The sequence below is a fragment of the Mastomys coucha genome, unplaced genomic scaffold, assembly GCF_008632895.1.
Source record: "Mastomys coucha isolate ucsf_1 unplaced genomic scaffold, UCSF_Mcou_1 pScaffold7, whole genome shotgun sequence".
Lineage (NCBI taxonomy): Eukaryota > Metazoa > Chordata > Mammalia > Rodentia > Muridae > Mastomys > Mastomys coucha.
The window spans coordinates 32,891,672-32,911,975 of NW_022196913.1; the positions used below are offsets into that span (position 1 = coordinate 32,891,672).

General features: G+C 42.7%; 1 protein-coding gene across 14 annotated transcripts in view; it reads right to left on the reverse strand.

Moving 5' to 3' along the window:
- Nucleotides 1-20,304, reverse strand: part of LOC116082704 (protein TMA23-like) — a 414,563-nt gene that overhangs the window by 241,858 nt on the left and 152,401 nt on the right. The gene's annotated exons all lie outside the window — the stretch shown is intronic.

Genomic DNA, 20,304 nt, shown 5'->3' on the forward strand with positions numbered 1-20,304 from the left:
TCTCTCTCTCTCTTTCTCTCTCTCTCATTTAGCACAGGGCTTCCTCTATGTAGTCTTGCCTATCCTAAAAGAGGCCAGGCTGCCCTTGAATTCAGAGATCCCTCTGTCTCCAAGTATTGCATTTACAGGCAGACAGCACCACTCATAGCTCCTCTTTTTGCAGTTCCTTTATTTTGACTATGTAAAAATGTACATGAAGTTTACCACTGTGATCCCTTCTAGTCCACCACCACCGTGGGATGACTCCATCACGAACACCACCCTCCAAGGCAGAACTCTTGGCCTTATAAAGTGGCATCCCTAAACATATCCAGTATTAACACTGCATTCTCTCACCCCAATTCCCAGGCAACCACCAACCTGTTTTTATATCTGTGCATTGGCCTGGTCTAGACTTCTTCCTGACTCAGATAGAAATCACGTGGCATGTGTCCTTTTCTGTACAGTTCATTTCACAGGGCACCATGCCTATGAAACAGACTTTTCTGACTTTGCTAAGGCCAAGTAATATTCCATTAGGTATACATATTAAAATTCACTCATTTGTTTATCCCTTCATAGTATTCAAGCTGTTCTTCCCTTGGTAACTTGTTTACAAATTTATTCATTCATTCACCTGTTTGTTTGTTTGTTTGCTTTTAGTTTTCAGAACAAGGTTTTGGTGGCTGTCCTAGAGCTACCCCTGGAGACCAGGGTGAGGGAGGGTCTAATGTAACCCAGGCTGAACTGGAACTCTCTATGGAGCTGAGGATGACTTTGACCTTCTGATCTTCCTGCTTCTATCTCCTGCATAAAGAAATTACAGGGGTGTTCCAGGACTCCTGCTCTGTGTGGTACTGGGGCCTAAATCCAGGACACCATGCGTGCTATGGAAGCATCACACCCCACCAATGGAACAATATCACCAGCCTGCCATAGCTCATACCCCACAGCTTTCTGAAAAGCTATCTCACCAAGATGATGAGGATTTTTATTTTTATTTTAGAAGCAAGTGCAAACCAGGAAACATGAGGATCAATGTGACCAGCTAAGGGTCCGGGAAGACGGGGACAACTGTCCATGTGAAAGTATAAAAATGCAGTGGCTCCTTCCGAATCATGGCTAGGCAACACTCATTTAAAAAAAGAAATCCTCCACTCACTACCTGACAGGGAAAAGAATAAAGGGAGGGGGCTCTTTGCATTAGTGAAGGCACCAAATTACAGCCCCACCCCCACCCCCACCTTTTTGAAAGCAAACCAATTTTATTACTTTCAACCTATGGGAAGGTAACTTCCAAAGGAGCCCTTAGGCTCATGTTTTAATGAACACAGGAGAATCGTATATAATTACCATATCAAGTGCTACTATGGAAATGGAGACTTCTGAAGTACTTAAGGACACTTAAAAACAGTTTATACTGAGGATTTTTAACACCCAGCTACCAGTTCCACCAGGACGATATTAGTTAGCTATTAATTTGCAGCTCTGGAGAAAGGCTTGCTGAGAGAAGAGCATATTTAGCCCAATATTGGGGATTAACAGATTTCATTATATCCTAATTTACAATGAAATTCTACAGTCTGAACAAATTTATGAGGAAAACTAAAAACCTCGGAGGGAAAGACAGAGCACATTGTGATAGGTGAGTTATGTGGGTACTGATAATCAGAAGTTTATTTGCATGCCCCAAAACTAGGAGGAGAAAGAAAAGATTGCATTTCCATGACCCAATACAAGCTTATGGGAAAGGCAAAAGTCATAACATGATTAAATTAGTGTCATAAGAAAGGGTGATCAAAGACAAAGGCAACTACAAAACAGAAATATCAAACAAACAAACAAACAAACAATAAAGTCCCCGAAGCTCGACACTGTTTTGCACTGGAAGGCTGTCTATTCTTGCGTTCCAGTGCTTAACTTCAAAGGTACAGTAAGAAAGAAACGTCCGCATCAATGACTCTCAGATGATAACACAGAACCGAGCTACCCGTTCTCTTTAATTTGTTCTCCCTGAACATGTCTGAGCTGACAAGTGTTAAAATTCATCAAGATCATTGCTTCCCACCTGGATTTGGCATCCTTCAGGGTGGGTAAAGAGTTCTTTTTTCCTGTCTCATGAATATTCTGCAGAGATGCAGACCAAGCAGCAGTGAGGATAAGCATGGTGCTCTCTAAGAACAGCTCCTCCTGTATGCTATATGCATGTGGCCCTTCTGCATCTCAACAAGTCCATAAGCTTGTTAACAACAGCTCAAGAGGGAACAGAAGTTCACAACTGTATAAAACTCATCTGATCCCATATTCTATAGCTATGGATCTATGAGGAGCTCTGAAGAGAATAAATACTTGGCTTTCAATAAGCTTGGTTCCAAGAACCATGGCAGCTTCAATAATATTTGATATTGGAGACTTTACTGTTTGAGGCTGGGGTCCAAGAAGAAAGAGTACTGTGTGGATATGAAGTATAATGAGAGTATGTGGCAAGGGTGAAAAGATGGAGGAGCTAACAAATTGCTCTTTATTAGTTTTTACCAAAGTCTTTTGGGGGGAGGGGTTTCTCTGTGTAGCCCTGGCTATCCTGGAACTCACTCTGTAGATCAGATCTGGCCTCGAACTCAGAAATCTGCCTGACTCTGCCTCCCAAGTGCTGGGATTAAAGGTATGCGCCACCACTGCCCGGCTCTTTATTAGTTTTTATTCCCCATTTTTTGTTATTAGAAGACAAAACTAACGTGTATGAATATTCTCAGAAACACTATTTATTCTATTTATTGAGGTAAGTAGCAAGCACCTTTTAATAAACCAAAAAGTCTTTAGGTATTAGTGCCTACTGTTGTCTCACAGGATAGGAATAACTTCTGAAAGTGGTCACCCACCCTCAGAGGGCTTATTCTCTATGGAGGATGAAACTGAGCACCCGCTTCTACGTGGACCAGGAGGGCTATGCATCAAAGCCCTCCTGGTCCAAGTAGAAGGTACAACATTATTAAGACTGTCTCGTTTGATGGGAAAAAGGATTGGGTACCCCATACGTTCTAGATGCCTTTGCCTAGCAAGCAAATGAATTCCAGGAAAATCCAGCCCTGGCTAAAGGTACCTCTGCCTACTTCACCATCCCCGACCCCAACCCAACCAGTGCCCTCGCACTTTACACTCTTTCCCGGTACTCTGTGGGTTCTAGCATCCTTGTTGCCACTCTTCCTTTTCTACTCCTGGAATAAAACCTCTAGCCCCCTTCTGCACACCAGTTTAGCTATTACCTCCCCTTGAAGGCTTCTTCGAAGCCAGCTCCTATCCAGACCTCTGCTGCGCCCTTGAGGATTGTGCTCAGAGGCCCCCCAATACACTGAGCAGTGGTACAAACTTCTATTCTGTCTCAGAGGGGAATCTTGTTTTGTACATGTGTGTCACAACACAGGATACAACACACTGTGCTCAATAGATCAATTTAAAGCCAGACCCCCAAATTGCCACATGGTTCCTTTGCCCTGTGCTGGCAAAGCCCCCACTTCCTTGGTTCATGCCCTCCCTGAATCACCTTCTCAGCCACAGAAACCTCTTCCCTGTCCCCATCTGCATTTCTAATCTACTGCCAACACTCTATGCCTTCCTAGCTGTGCACAAGGAATCCAGGATGGCAGGGTCAGCAAATGGATGCTCTTCTAAATTATGGTTTTGATAGTTTACAAGGTAACTCCCATTAGTTAGCTTTCTCATTTCTTCTTTTTTTTTTTTTTTGGGGGGGGGGGGTTCAAGACAGGGTTTCTCTGTGTAGCCCTGGCTGTCCTGGAACTCACTCTGTAGACCAGGCTGGCCCTGAACTCAGAAATCCGCCTGCCTCTGCCTCCCAAGTGCTGGGATTAAAGGCGTGCGCCACCACCGCCTGGCAGCTTTCTCATTTCTATAACAAAAATACCCAACAAAAGGCACCTGAAGGCCAGAAAGTTTTATCTTGGCTTAACAGTTTAGGGAGGCAGCTGGTCACACTGCATCTGTAAACAGTAAACAGGAAGCAAGCTTAGATGATCAAACTTCAAGCCCCACTTACAGTGAGCAACTTCATCCAGTGAGACACCACCTCCTACAGGTTCTATTGCCTTCCCAAACAGAGCCAGGCACCAGCTGGGGAGTAAGTGTTCAGACACGCGCCTGAGGAACCAGTTCACATTGGAATCCTTACAACTCAGGTTCAAACCGACCTGCAAGCCACTGGGCTTTCTACTGTCTTCATTTCCAACAGTAGAAGTCCTGACAGTCTGACAGTAAAGCCCATTTGTTCTTGCTTTTCAGCATCTCGTGTCCATTTCATGATGAGTGTTTACTTCTAGCGTGAATCTAGGACTTTCTGGCACCCCCATGTTACGGTCTATTGAAGTCGTGAGGGGATAAATGAATTCTTACGGAGACATCATTCATCCATTTATTTGCTCAACTATAACATATTGAGCTTCTTCCAAGGATGTTCATGGGGGCTTGGGGGAGGGGGAGCTGCCCACCAATGACTTGATCTCCACCTCCTTCCTCAAAGCAAGATTCCTAAAGCCTATGTACTTATGTGCCATTCTGATTTGGGGCAGAGTGGGAGGCAACTTACATTTTTAGCTCTTAAGAGGAGCTCAAGGCCATATGTAGCCAAAGCGTAGAGATTATATGCTAAATATAGACCAGGGAGAATCTATGTGGTATAATTGTGGATGTCTAAGTTTTGATCTCCAAGCCACAAGAACTTAGGGATCTATTCAGAGCAGTAGATTGCTTAGCAAATGTTTCAAACTCATCCTCCCAACCAAATCCCTCCTTTCCCTTCAAATAGATTGGGTTCTAGCCCAGACGATTCTCAATTCTTATTTTTTTTCTCTCCAGATTTCTCTATTAATGCTGTCTATCTGGCTATTTGTACATTTTCTCCCATGAATGGTGACAGCCTACCCCCTCAGATGAAGGCAGTCTCAGTGTTTGCCAAGTGCCCAAAGCTTTAAGTGTGACTACACACCTGGCGCCTGAGTTAGCTCTCAAACAGCCATCAGCAACAGAGAACAAAGGAAGCTGCAATGTGGCAGGTTTTCTCTTTTCTTTCTGAGGGGCAGTTTCAGACATCGAAAACTACAACTTAATGGGGGGAGGGGCTCTAACACCCATCGGGATCCCATTTGGCCTGGGCAGAAGGAAAAAGTGGTGTGTAAACTCCAGACACATCTGACAGGGAGCACTTAATGAGAAGGCCTAATACGGCATCCGGCCTTTGTTCACGTCTATAAGCATCTTTTAGGAAAAAAAGAACCCAAGTACAAGGGGAGGAAGCGGCTGAACCGCTGATTTCTAATTAGCCCCCTCACATCACTGGAGGAAGAGGAAAACGGGTCTGGCTACTGTTTCCTTAGAGTTTGTGGCTGCTTTATCTGAGGGTGAGGCGTGAACACCATAGCCTCCCAAATGTTGTGTAGTGTACTTGGGTTCAAAAGTTCAGCAATATCTGGACAAAGGGTAGCCCCTCTCCTCGGGAAGGACAGTCTGGGGACCGCAGATGGGACTGTGGGAATTGAATCCAGCTCCTCCCACACCCACCATCTGCAAAAGCTTGGGACTTTGCAAAGGCTCTGACCTTCAGGCCTGGAGTCTTTACTCAAACTGCACCTGCCCAGGATTAGGTTTCCTGCCACTGAATGATGGCTTCTTTCATTTAGTCTGCAAACAGCTGTCACATGATCAAGTGGGAGCCAGGCAGAGGGAGCCAGACAGCCCCTTGCAAAACGGCTGAGCAGGACACCGACTTGGGTGATTCATCTTCAAAAACCTATTCCTGAAACGCTTTTGTGTGTTGATATCACTTCGTGTCTCAGCTCACAGATAATTACAGCCTGCCAGAGACACAGCTCTAACCTGGAAAAGAGACCGTCCCCATGACTCATTAGAGTGTCTAAGGATGAATGAGACTCATTGTCTCTCCCTTTTCCCTTTGACCCCCAAAGATTGCTAAATCTATGGTTTCTAACCTTGTGAAAATGAGGGGAAGCTTGAAAAGGAATCCGGCAGCTCCCTGGAACCTGAGACACTGGAATATGAACCAGGGCTGCATTGCTGAGATCAGCTGCACCTGCTGGCGGGACATTTTGCTAATTCAAGTGATGTGCCTGCATTGCCTCATGAAAATCAACCTTGGATGGCCATTTCATCGGGGAGTAAAAGAGACCCCCAAAGACATCTCACTGAAGACAGGACTCAAAGATGGCGGGGAGTCATATGACATCTGGGTATGGATCTGGTGAGATTTAACAGTCCCAGACATACATGGAGATGCATTATTATGGTCATTCGCAAGCAAAGTGAAATATTACAGAAAAGGAGAAGGCCATTTATTCAAGCAAATTTTATAACAATAGAGAATCATGACTTTCCTTTTAAAAGACAGTTCTGGATTCAACTGAAAGAGCTATATCTATACACAAGTCTTCCCAATGGTTAATGGAAACAGTTATAAATATACAGTATTTATACTTTATATTATCTATGCTTTGTATATATAGAAGTGAAGGATTGTCTAGCTGTTCCAAACCCCGAGACATCCAAACTCAATACAGTGGTCAGAGAAATGCTAGGCAGTAGCTTCCCTTCTGAGAGCATCATGCTCAGGTACCCAGAATACTATTGGGTTTTTCCTATATACACATAGGACATGTCACAAGCATGATCCTCCTACTCAACATGCATCTCTGAATAAACATCCCAAATCAGCAAGATTTGACTATCAACCCACAAAAGGCATCCGAGTCAGAAAAGAAACTTAGGATTTAAGAAATCAATGTTAAAGGGCACGGGAGATGGCACAGTTCGTAAAGTGTTAGATGTGACCACATGAAAATCTGAGTTTGGATTCCCCAGTACCCACATAAAAATCCAAGCCCAGAAGTGTGCTGCTGCTATAATCCCACTGCTGGGGAAGGAGAGACGAGACGGAACCTGTTGCTTGGTGCCAGAAAGCACAGCCAAATCATCGGCTTCCGCGTATAGGGAGAGACTGTGGAAAAATGTGAAAACTGATAAAGACACCCATGCCACACACTCACGCATACTCCTATACACAGGTACACACAAAAGTGCACATATGCATAATACACCATGCACGCCTGCACATGCAAGTGCACGCGAGGGAAAACACACACACACACACACACACACACACACACACACACACACCATTTTATAGAAGCTCTTTCCATTATCTATCCCTTGTTTCAAACCCTTCAAGTGCCAACCTTGGCTCTCAGCACACTAGGATGTGGCAAGGCTGACAGGAAGGAATGCCTATCTTCTGCATTAGCACTTAGTGTCTGCAAATGTCAACTGTGGTGCCCAGGTGTTGCAAAGCTGTCTTCCTCTTAAGCAACAGGATTCGACAGACTGAATGCCTGTGGGTGATGACGGCAGTGTTCAAGTGAAGGCCAAAAGGACAGAACACATGAGAAACATAATAATTCTTTCAAAATGTCCTAACTGAAGTGCCTCCTTTTAGATGACAAAATGGATTTCATACATTTCAGGGTTTTGTTTTTTTTTTTTTAAATAATAATAAGGAGTAGGGGGAGAAAACAGGCAGATCAGTTTATTTTCTGAGCACAGCATTAATGACAAGATGACATCACCAGCAGCCAATCAGGAAGCTCTCTGGTGTCTGGTGTTCTAACACCATTTCATATTTATGGATAAGCACCAGAAGGGTGTCAACCCAGAGCTGCATTCCCCTCCCTACTCACTTCTAAATAAAGTGCCTGCTTTCATTCAGCAGCCAAACTGAAAAGTTTTTTTTTAAGGGGATGGGGGTGAGGGAGAGGCTCAGGGAGGCTCTTCCTCACCCTCACATACTATTTTCTGAGAATGCTGAACAGTAAGTACAGGGTTGGGAAAATGGCTAGGACCTGGACCACTGCTACCTGCAAGGCTTGCCCAGGCTCTCCAGCATGCCTGCACAGTCCCTCACCATGGAGCGCAGCCTAAGCTTCACTGGCAAAGCCCTAAACACTGAAAATAACAGACCTGTGCACAAAGGAAGGGGTTGGGGAACACCTTACACGAGAAACGGATGCTACTGAGCACTGGACGTTTAAGGTATTCTCTGGTTCCCACTACATTTCCTGAGATGTAAGGTAGTGTAGAAGAAAAGTCGATCCAGTCCTAGTTAAGCCCTAGCTAAGCCCAGACTGACTTGAGCATCGGAGCTCAACCTACCATCCTACCAGATCTGTGAAGGCCAGGATTGCCCGTGAACCCAAGTATCAGGTCAATGCAACAAAACCTTCATCGATGGGAAAGTGGCTAGCCCCTAACCTGGAGCCTTCTAGGAGGTGCAGCATGAACATTTCTATTCAGTCTCAAACTAAGAGTCAATGTCAACAGAAATGGAGAGTGCATTTCAAATTCTAGGAGACATGAGAAAAGGGTGTAGTGTGTCATCTGTTTAAACTCCTGCTTAAAGACAATTTGCTCATATTCCCCTGAACCCCACCTATCGACTGATGCAGCTCTTCCTATTGTCCACACCCCTGGAGCAGCTGATGTCACATCAGGGCCCCTGGATCAAGCTCAAAAGTTAGAATTATGACATGTAATAAAAACACTTGGCCATGCAGCTAAGGTGACAGGATTTGGCCTGCTGGCCCACTGCCAGGGGTAACAGAGCCTGAGTTGGAGTTCTTTTCCTACAGACTGAATGGTGCATAAGGAGGAAAAAGATGATAATCCGCTCGGAGCAAATGCCACAACCCCAGGTTCCCAACGCTCTGCCGCAGACCAGTCTGCCCCACACCCTACACCTACCGTGATACCAAAAGCATCCAAATGACATGACAGTAGCCTGGCCCTTTTCATAATTAATTTATTTCAGAGGTAAAGTTGATAAATAGATTCAAAGCGGGAATAGACAAGGAATAGAGGGCTCTTCGCCGCCGTTTGTGAACTCTAAATAATTCATTAAAATAATCTAAATTCTCTCATATCCACTCGTGCAAACTACAGCCTAAAGATCCCCCTGCCACACTTTAGACACAAGCCAATATGCTGGAGCCCCTACAAAATCTGAAGGTTCTCCATACATGAAAGGGACAGTTGTGTGTGAAGCAAAAAAGAAAAGAATCCAAGGTGCAACCTCTAAATCCTTAGGTCACCAGGGACAAAAGTGGGGGAGAGCAGTTACTGTTGTGTTTTGAGACTATTCATTTTAACAAGGACAGTGGGGGAAGGGTTCCTCCCCCCGCCCGCCCCAAGCAATGGGGGCTGTCACTTTTGAAAATTATAAAAATTCACATCAAAGACAAAATAAAAAGCCAGACATGAAAATCAACTGCACATTCAACAAAAAGGAACAAATTAAAATGCAGTATGCTGGAATCATAAATCCAAAAATAAATATGTAGACAAGGGCTTGGAAAAGCCAATCTTCGTAACACGTTTTCCCAATGCAAACGGAACCTCTTCCAAAAACTACCTATTAGAAGGCCTTGTTATTACTCCGCTAATCTCAGTGCTCCGTGCTAGCTGGCAGAAGGGGAAACTAATTTGGATCATCCAAAAATCATTTACATTTGGTTTTAGTTGTATTATATGGGGGTGGTAAGTTGGCTACACATTTCCCTCCCTAATTAAGTGGAGTTTAGAATAATTTTAAATTTTCTATTCGCTCAGCACAAGCCAACTAAGGACTTCAGACAGTGGTCGGCTGGCAAGGGGATAAAAGCCAGTCAAGGATTTTTTTTTTTTAATTGTCATAGATGAGTTATCCACACATAACTAATCACAGTGACAGAATTAGTCTTAGCTCAGGATGTAGGTGCATTAGGCATCCAGTGACATCCCACACATGCAAGCCAAGGTGTGAGCAGATGTGGCCAAGTTTGATACAGCTAAGTAGGGGGACCATGATAAGTCATAAAGACATGGTTTTCTCATCAGCACCACACCCCCTTTTCTCAATGCCTCACCTTCATGTTCTGGTCCTCACCCTAGTCTGTCTAAAGCAAGAATCGCTGTATTCCAATTCTGATCCCAGGTACCATGTGCTTACTACATCACAATCATAAGGCTGTTAGAATTCCTGGCTAGTGATTGGCTAGAGCAGACACAGGTGAACCAGGGCCAAAATCCGATAAAGCAGTAACAGATCCCATTGTCCGTTTCTGTGCTCAGGAATGTGCTTGCTTTGCTATCTTGGTCCTCCTGAGCAGCTGGTATATAAGCACAAAATGTTTTTCTACTCCTCTTTATCTCATGCAACTTTGTCTTCTCACTCAAATCATCTCTCTCTCTCTCCCCATGCCTTTGCTTTGTTTTTATTTTTTATTTATTTATGAGTACAAGTGGGTTTTTGCTGTGTATATCAGTGGGCACATGCATGTCTGATGCCCTTAGTGGTCAAGAGAAGGCACAGAGTACCTGGAACTGGGGTTATATACAGATAGTTGTAAACCACCATCCATGAACAGAACTTAAGAGACTCTCCCCAAAATGGCAGGTGCTCTTAATTTCTGGTCCCATCTCTCCAGGTTTGTTTTTTGATTGTTTTTGAGACAGGGTCTCATGTAGCCCAGGCTAGCCTTGAATTTGCAATGTACACAGGAAGAGGAGGCTGAACTCCTAACCTTCCTGATTCTACCTCTCAAGTCCTATGAGGACAAGGACACACCACCATGTGTTCTTCAGCCAGCTTCGTGTTCTTGCTATGTGATCCCATGGGAGAAAGGCTGTATGATCCTGTGTGAAAAATGCAGAAGTGCCATTCTGAAATTCATGAGAAATAAGTAAAGGAGTTTGGGAAATATTAGGTGTCCATGAAGGGACCTTCTCCATGAGACCACCACCATTACAATTATAGATCTCTTCTAGTACCCCAACCCCAAGTTTAGGGATTTCCAGCAGCCACCACCATTAGAAAAAGAATTTAGTTTGAGTCAAATCAATAGACTAGTCAAATACATATATTATCTTTGTTATTCATTTGACACATACAAGAAAAATACTTAACACTTTAGAAAAAGTGTGATTTACAATACATATCTTTGGACACCTCACAATTATATGGAGGGTGAGAATATGAGAAATGAACATTTAAACTCGATTTGTCTTCCTATAGACAGCAGATCGCCTGACAGTCATCTCTACACATAGAAAAGTTAAGCTATAGGTTTAACTTCCAAAGACAGAATAAAGCCAATGTTACAGAATGGGGGGTGGGGGAACAACTAACTCATCACCTTCTGTTTCTGAGCCACTTCCCTAGTTTGCCAAAAGGCCACTCCATCATTGTCCCTCAAACAAACAATGGGGCTGCATGCATTTGCAAAGAGAGTGAGCTTCACCCTGCATCCAGCATCCTGTCCCCCCAAACAGGAAGTGAGTCACAGAGCAGAGGAAGTACCCTATCATTTTCAAAGGAAAAGACACAGAACTTCAGAGTTGACTCTTTATTCTGAAACAATACAACTCCTACACTAAAGCTATCGTTTGTGTTTATAATGACCGGTATCATTGTTATAAACATTTAATCTAAACGCTTTTCCTGTCCTGCAACTTGATTTGATTTTTCAGGTAAACAGGGTATTGTAATGGGAGTAGCAGATTCCTTGTTATATTTTCTCTGTTACATTGCCAGTTAACAGTCTGTACCAGCTGGTTATCAAGTTGCAAAGATTAAAGGAGGGTGTGGTTATATCAACTTAATGAGCCATGCTTTTCACACACAGATAAGAAAAGCAAAGGAGTGACCAGAATGTTATTCATCCTCGAAAAAGAAGATCCTGTTTGGAATAGTGTAGATGAACTCCACTTGATCCCATTTTTATAAGGACTTAGAAGTAGCAGGACCCACAAGATCATTGAGCAAAACCTAAGTTCCAGAATCACGGTAGGGAGGAGTTAGACAAAGGGTACAAGATTTGGCTCCTTATATGCAGAGATGCTAAAACAAAACAAACAATAAAATCTGGAAACTAGGGCCTGCCATTGATGTTCTAGTGCTGCAAGAGAGTAGAGCTCATGCTAAACACCTCCACTGCAAAAGATCCAGACTTTCTTTAAAACAAAAAATAAAAGACAGTTCAGAATTAACTTTAGAGGTGATGGATCATTAACAGTTCACAAGTCTTCAGTCATTGCCACCCATTCAAGGACTAAGCAGACATACTCATGCTAAGATCATTAGACAACAATCAATGGAGTCATCAAGTTATATTAATTATTAAGTACATTATACTTAAGTGCATTTTTTATACATCAATCATAGCTTAATAAAATGGCAAAAAATGAATACACAAAAGATCTGTGTGAGCATGGTCAAGGGAAACTGTCTGTATTTCTTTTCTCTTTCCTTTTTTTAATTTTTAAAATCATTTTACATCCCAATTACAGCCCCCTCCCTCCCCTCTTTCCAGTCCCACCCTTACAAATCCCTCCCCCCATTGCCCCTTCCCCTTCTCTTCAGAGAAAAGAAGCCCCCTGGGGTACCACCCCACCCTGGGGCCTCTAGTCCCAGCAGTTCTAGGCATATATCCTCTCTCACTGGGCCCAACCAAATAGTCTAAGTAGGAGGGAAGGGGACCCAATGTCAGGGAACAGAGACTGAGACAGACCACACTCCACTTGTTAGGGAAACCACACAAAGACCATATGCACATTTGCTACATATATGTCCAGGGATCATTTCTGTTTTCTTTGTTTATTTTTCTATGTATAGTTCTGGGTATCTATTGCAATATGCCTTTAAGTCCCAAAGTTCACTGACATCACTCCTTGTTTCTCTGTTTGCTAGGCTCTTCAGTACAAGCTTCTCTAACTACAGGTAAGCCAGAAAGTTTGGAAAGAGAGATTGGATATGAATTGTATATAAAACAAACAAACAGAAAACAGATATTACAGAATACAGATAGTAGAGAGTATCTGCCTAGTATGTGTAGTGCCGTCTCTAGTATTACACAAATCAGGCCTGGAATCCCATCACTTAGTTCAAAGTTGGGGCTGAGCAGATGGCTCAGTGGGGAAGATGCTTACTGTACAAGTGTGAGGACTCAAGTTCCAGTCCCCAGAATCCGTGTTCAGCAGGGAGATGTAGCCTGCATCTCTTATCCGAGTGCTCCTAAAGCAGGGTAGAAGTACAGACTGAGAATCCCTAAAAGTTTATGGGTCAGACACCCTGGAATACACAGCAGGTAACATCAGCAAAAGGATCCAACCAAAAACAAGGTGGAAGGGAAGAATCAGCAGCAAGATTCTCCCCTGACTTCTACATATATGCTGTGACATTCAAGGAACCACACATACATGTGCATACCCATATCCAAGAAATTCAAAGTCATTCTTAGTTAAACAGGGAGTTCAAGATCAGCCTGAGATACAGGATAAATGAGTGAATGAATAAAAAAAAAGTGACAGACAGACAGACAGACAAAAATTCTCTTGCCCAGGCATATAATCTTGAAAATCACCCACTTCAAAAATTTGAGAGGTCAGCCATGGATGGCATCTACACACCTAACTACTCTGTATAGAACATGATGTCAATGCTTAAAATTATCTACTGTATTGTGAGGGAAGAGGGGAAGTAGCATATATCACACTTTCCTGGAAATTGTCACATAGAAAATGAGCAGTGGAGCCTGTGGTGATGGTACACCCTTAATTCCAGCAGCTGGGAGATAGAAGCAGGTGGATCTCAAGTTCAAGACCAGCCTCATCTACAGAGTGAGTTCCAGGAAAGAAAAAAAATAAAGGAAAGAAGGAGGAAAGAGGGAGGGAGGGAGGAAGAGAGGAAAGGAGGAAGGGAGGGAGGGAGGGAGGAGAAAAACAGCAGCTCAATGTGTACAATAATAGGTCTTCAGATCATTTGCCTATCCTATTAGTGAAAATTCAGAGACCTGTTCATAGATACAATGAAAGACGCTAGAATGAGATCAGCAGTGTTTTGCTCATCCTTGTCATGGTTTGGACCATAAATGTCTCTCACAGCTTGTGTGCTGAAGACTCAGTAGCTGGCTGATGGCCCTACTAGGCTGAATAGGAAATGTTAGTTAGGAAAAGATGCTGTTGAGGGTCACTGGGAGAATACTCCAAATGTACTTTGCTCTGGCCTTTTTCTCTTCTTGTTCTCTTCTGCTTCTTCCTTTCCTTTTCTCTCTCCACGTTCTCTCTCCCCAGCTCCCTCGCTGCCAGGAGCCTCAACATGAAGCCACAACTGGAAAGCTCCATACCATAACTGTTTCATGCACAAAACTGATGAAAATATTGTTTAAAAAAATATCTTTAGGTTATATGTTCTAAGGTTCATATGGGGTGGGAAGAAGCAAATTTAGTTTTCAAACTTGAGTCCATGTCTAAAATGTTTCCTTATGTTTATGAAAACACCAAGGACACAGAACCAGTGAGATGAAACGGGAGGCACAGTGTTCAATCCTCAGGGCCCACAAGGTAGCAGGAGAAAATCAACTCTTACAAGCCAGCCTCTGACCTTCACACATGTTATGTGAATGCCTACACAAGCGAAAAACAAACAAAAGAGACTTCAGAGTACAACTGTGAGCTAACAAAAATTTTTCCTCCTTATAACCTGATTATTTCAAATACTTTGTCACAGCTATGAAAAGCTAACACATGCCTTGAATATTTTGGACGCTCTTCTTAAAATCAGGATTGCATTTTAAAAAATACTAAAGAAAAATCAAGATTAAAAACAGATTGATACCAGTCAATGACGTGTTCAGGCCCCCCTCACAGGGCTGAATGGTGTGCCTTGAAAAACAAAGTGGAAGGCATGTGGTGAGTGCAAACATAGAGAGCCCCTGGCAGCTCAATAGACCCCCCAGCCTGAAGGGTACCTACCTTTCCTAATCCAGGCATTCCTAGACATACAAAGTGCACACATAACGTATTTACATCGACATGTAAACAGCATAGTTTGACATTCCTTATCCCAAGTGACATGGGCCAGAAGTCTTCCTGATTTTGGAATGTCTAAATACGCAGTCATAACACCTTGGGAAGAGGATCAATGTTCAAACACTAAGTACATTTCCTTTTCATAGACATTTTACACGTGTAGCCTACAGACCATTTTATATGATATATTTAATAATGGTGTGCCTGAAACAAAGATTCATGACATGGAATTTTCCACTCTTGGCTTCAGACTGGTGCTGAACCTGTCTAGAGTTATGAGGCATTTCAAGTCTTAGATTTGCAGGTCAAGCCAGTACCCATAAATTTGAGTCTCTTCAACTCAGATACTGTAATGTATGAACATTCAGGATTAACTAGCCACTTGTAATTAGGAGGTTCTCTGTGAGCCTGGGTTCTTTGGAACTGGGTTTGGGTGAGGTTAAGCTTCACAGGCAACTTGATTCAATTTAAGGTCACCATGGAAACACATCTCTGGGTGTGTCTATGTAGGCAGTTCATGAAAGGTTTACCTGAACAAGGAGGACTCACCCTGGATGTGAACAGCAGCATTCCATGGGCTCAGATTCTGCCTGAGGAAAAGAGTGGCAGTTGAGCCCCAGGATTCATCAACCTGTGTCTGTGTGACCTGCTTCCTCATATTCCTGCAACCTTTCCCTTCATGATGGAATTTATTCTCAAACTGCAAGCCAAGTTGCATCAGTCAGGTGTTTTAGCATAGCAATGCCCAGAGTAACTAATACAAGCAAAGAAGAAAGGGAAAGAGACAATACACACAGAAGAGGTAGTAAAGATTAACATTAAAGTGCTAAGATAAAGAGAAGAAAACAGTAGGTGTATCCTTGAGCAACATGGAAAAGAAGGGCTAAGACGGTCAGAGATGGTCCTCATACTGCAGTGTACTTTCCGTTTGCTGGGGACTTTAAAATTACAAAACCAAGTAATTTTGTTGACTTAGGATGGGGGACTCAGAAAGCCAAGAGCCACAGGTACATCTGTTCATGCACCACGCTGTTTCTATTTCAGGCCATAGATTCTGTGCTCAACTCTGATAGAATCCTGCATTTGCTCCCTACTAGTGGTGATAGAAGCCAGAGCGAAAGCATGGGGAAGTATCCACGGGTTTCATCATCGTTACAGCAAGGACAAAAAATAGCTTTGGTATCCACTCTCCCTGCCAGTGGCCCTTCAGGACCAACTTCCTACGTGAATAAAATCACAATGTTAAGTGAGGATAGAGCCGCTCTTGGGCAGATCCTGCAACCACTGCAATCTCCTCCAGGTACATGGAAGAGACTTGTTTGTCTTTTTTAAATCTGCAATTTTCTATTGCGTTTATTATCATGGGTCCCAAAAATATCCATTTACCCACAACTTATTCTGGCAGACAAGCTTTGAAAAGTACCCTAACTTTGAGAAGAGAGTATTTTCTCATGTTTAAAGAGACACCCTTGAAAATTGAATGTCACTCACATTCATCCTCCTCTTAAGCAACCCCCCGCCCCAAAAAAAAACCCTCCTGGATTGGTTTCTTTTACAGCGAAATAATCCTGCAGTATTAAGTAAACCAAGCAGCTTGATTCTGTTGAACAATAATCACTAGCTTTGCTTCTTTATTAGTGGTTTTCTAGAGAAACTACTTTTTGTAATGAAAAAGTTTGCTTCGGGCTCCATTCTTGCATACCAAACTTCAGTTTGTGGTGAAGCTCAGCAGTCTCACTCTGAACCCTTGAATGTTGGGAATGGGGTGACGGAAAGGCTGACACATTAGCCACAGCTGGCACTGAAAAAAAAAATCTTTCACAAATATGTTCAACCCTCCCTTATGAAGCCAATCCCCAGAGCCTAGAATTTTGTGATTTTTTTTTTCAACCATAAAAGCAAAACTCACCAGCAGTGAAAACCACGGCACCAGCTGAAAAGGTTGACCTCGATCTAAAGGCATTCAGGGTTGACTAAGAAATGCATGCTTAAAAGAACTTCCTGGGTTGCTTCCTGGATGATCCAAGGAAGAAAGAAAGAGAGTTCACCTAAGGCAAAAGCTTCACTCTGACAGTAAAGAGAAAGAGGCTGCAGAGTCTGGCAGGTAGAAGTCAATGACTGGACAAAGGCAGCCTGTGTTGAAGTCTATATACTATCCCTAAGTTCACACTGAAGGAATGAAGGGGACGTCTACGCCAGAGCAACAACTAGGAGACAACTGCAAACCCTGACTGAAGATACCCAGCCCCTGGTAAGACAAAGCAAACGCAAGCAAAGAAATGACTCATGTGGTGTCCTCATGGTCAATAGAGCTCATCAATGCAATGTCTATAGACTGCCAGGCTTTGTAGATGGCTACCTGTTTCCAGTGCCTTTGCTATATTCCCTAAGCCATGTTGCTGTTAGTCTCTTTCAGGTGCACTGCCAGTCCTGAGGCTGGAGAAACAGCAGAGATGATGCATGCTATATTTGAGCTGGCTTCTAGTTTCCTGTGCCCAATTAAGCTTATTTAGCAAAGACAGGTAACCACTTTCTCTTTATGTGAATTCCCCAAGGCAACCTGTCTTTAGCAAAACCTAAAGTGGGTCCTCAGGAGTTTAGGAGTAAAACTGCTTAGAAACAGGGTTTAAAAAAAACCCCAAGCACACATATGCACAGATAATCATCTACATACATAGAGGTATGCACATACACGCACACATACCATATATAGATAGATCCTTATTCATATTTACCTGTAACACATAGTGTACATGCACACATATAATGCACACACATACATATACACTTTAATAAAAAGTGTTTATTCTACCTCATACATATGAATACCACCATAATGCCTTTGAGGCTGTACTCTTCATCTACCGACAGACATCCTGACAATAGTTGACATGATTTTTATGTTTTATGATGATGTAAAAGTGATTTATCAAAATTTAAAAGAAAAGCTACTTCTAAGTTTTCAGTATCTTTTCCTGAGCTTATAATGTTAGGCAGTCCAATCTTTTTTTGTACTCCTGGGCAGTAGCAATTGAGGCACAGGTCCCAGGAGACTGAGCAGTCAAAAAGTAATAACAAACACTCAACAGTATATCGAGCCATGATATTCCACAGATTTGACACACTGATATGTTGAGGGGGTGGGTGACCTGCAAAATAAATGCCTAAGCCTTCCACAAAAAATTGAATAGTTCCCAAGCTAAAACCAGAACCAACACTTATAGCATGCTTTCCAAACCAGCCATGGTGGCAATGCCTATAATTCCAGCACTAAGAAAAAAATGAAGCACGAGGGCTGAAAGTTTGAAGCCAACCAGCTCTACAAGAAAGTTCCAGGTCAGTCTGGACTACCAAAAAAAAAAAAAAGTACTGATCAACTAGCTCACCTTAACATTTCTACTCACTGCTAAACAATCATAAAAATCTACTCAATATCTAATTTCTTCACTAAGTTTTCTTCTTGTGGCCTACTAGAGCACTTGGCAAAAAGGACATAAAGAAAATTATGATTTTTTAAAAGAACAGATGGAACTAGAGATCACTGTGTTAAACACAATAAGCCAGACTCAGAAACATGAATATCACATGAAAAAAATATCTCCCATGCAAACCTAGATTTACTTTTAAAGTTAACTTCCCATTTTGGACAAACAGGAAGAAGTATAAGAAAGGGTAATGGTTGCTAGGCAGTGGAGGAGCACACCTTTAATCCCAGCACTCAGGAGGCAGAGGCAGGTAGAACTCTGGGTTCGAGGTCAGTCTGGTCTACAGAGTGAGTTTACAAAGTGAGTTTCAGAACAGCCAGGGCTACACAGAGAAAACCTGTCTTAAAAACCACCACAAAAAAGGAAGGAAGAAAGGGAGGAAGGAAGGAAGGAAGGAAGGAAGGAAGGAAGGAAGGAAGGAAGGAAGGAAGGAAGGGAGGGAGGGGGGAAAAACAATGAAAGAAAGGAAGGAAGGGTAATGGTGGATGAATATAATCAAGGCACATCATATGCATGTATAAAAATTGCATAATAAATCTATTTTATTTTATAATAAATACCTGTTAATAAAAAGTCATGGAGACTAGGGATATAGCTCAGGGACAGGGCACCTTCCTAGTATACACAAAGCAATAATACACTCAAACCCTAATACTGGAAAAGAAAAAAGAAAAGCTCATGGGGAAAAAAGAGTGGGTGTAAAATGAATATATATTAAACTCACATAGGAATCAGTTCTACCGGAAAAGAAAAAAGAAAAAAAGAAAAAGAAAAGCAAAGAACTAGTATACATCCATGATTAGGACACACCCCAGTACTGCTATCTGCTCTTCTTATACCCTGACTTCTTTCTAAAGTCTTGTAAACCCTGATATCTTCTGTAATTGATTAAAAGAAAAAAAAATGCTGCTTCTTCTATGTACAAGCTTTCCCTTGAAGGCCACTAGAAACACTGTACTCACCTCGCTCAACTACTTTAGTCTCACATACAAAGTACATGGTGGAAACGTTACTTTGCAGTGACTAAGTACTGCCCAGTTCTCCTGGTTTTGGAAGCTAGCATTAAGAGCAGCTATCAGGGAGGCTCAATGCGCATGTGTGACTATTTAATAAATTCTGTCTCCACACATCTTGTCCTACTGATGCTTTCGATAAAGATGGCCAAAGAGGTCTAATGAGGAATGCTGGTGTGTTCTCACGATTCCATGGATCAGTCACCATCTTTCCCAGTCCTCATTAAGCAATGCAACTGTGTTTTCTTCTGTTCCTTAAACTTGACATTAGCTGTTGGGAAGCTGAGAGGCCTGTGCATAGTCAGACCACTCCCTGTGAGCTAGTAGCCTCACACTACCATCAGGTAAGGACCAACACTGAAGAGGGACACTATCCCGACTGTGGGAAAAGAACTGTGTACACAAAGCTATTCAACCACAGGGCTGGAAGAGACTCAAAACAAGCCAAAGCTTAATTAGTGTTGAAGATTTCCCGGCCAGGATTCATGTCAGAGGTTAAGCTCCAAAACCATCGCAAAGGACAGTGCGTCCATCCCAGAGACACAGACACAGAGCTGGGAAGTTTTAGAATTCTTCATATAATCCTCCATGCTAGTCAGTCTTTCGTGTGTGTCTGTTACACACACCACTGAACTCTCATGCCTGATAAAACCACATGCTTCCTATTCTGTGCTGTTCAATTCTCTTTCCTTCTCTATAAATTGAATTAATGAGGAGTTTTCTAAAAGCATACATTCCCTTAAAGGCTCTATTATTTTGAAGTTAATGGCTCTGACAAGGAGCCAGGCCAAACAGTCCCAAGCAGCAATAACTCTTCGAGCAACTCCAAAACTTAGCCTCAAATGTCACCGAGGCCCTACGCTGATCTTTCCTCCCTTTGATTACCGCTACATGCTTTCCTCCCTCCCTTA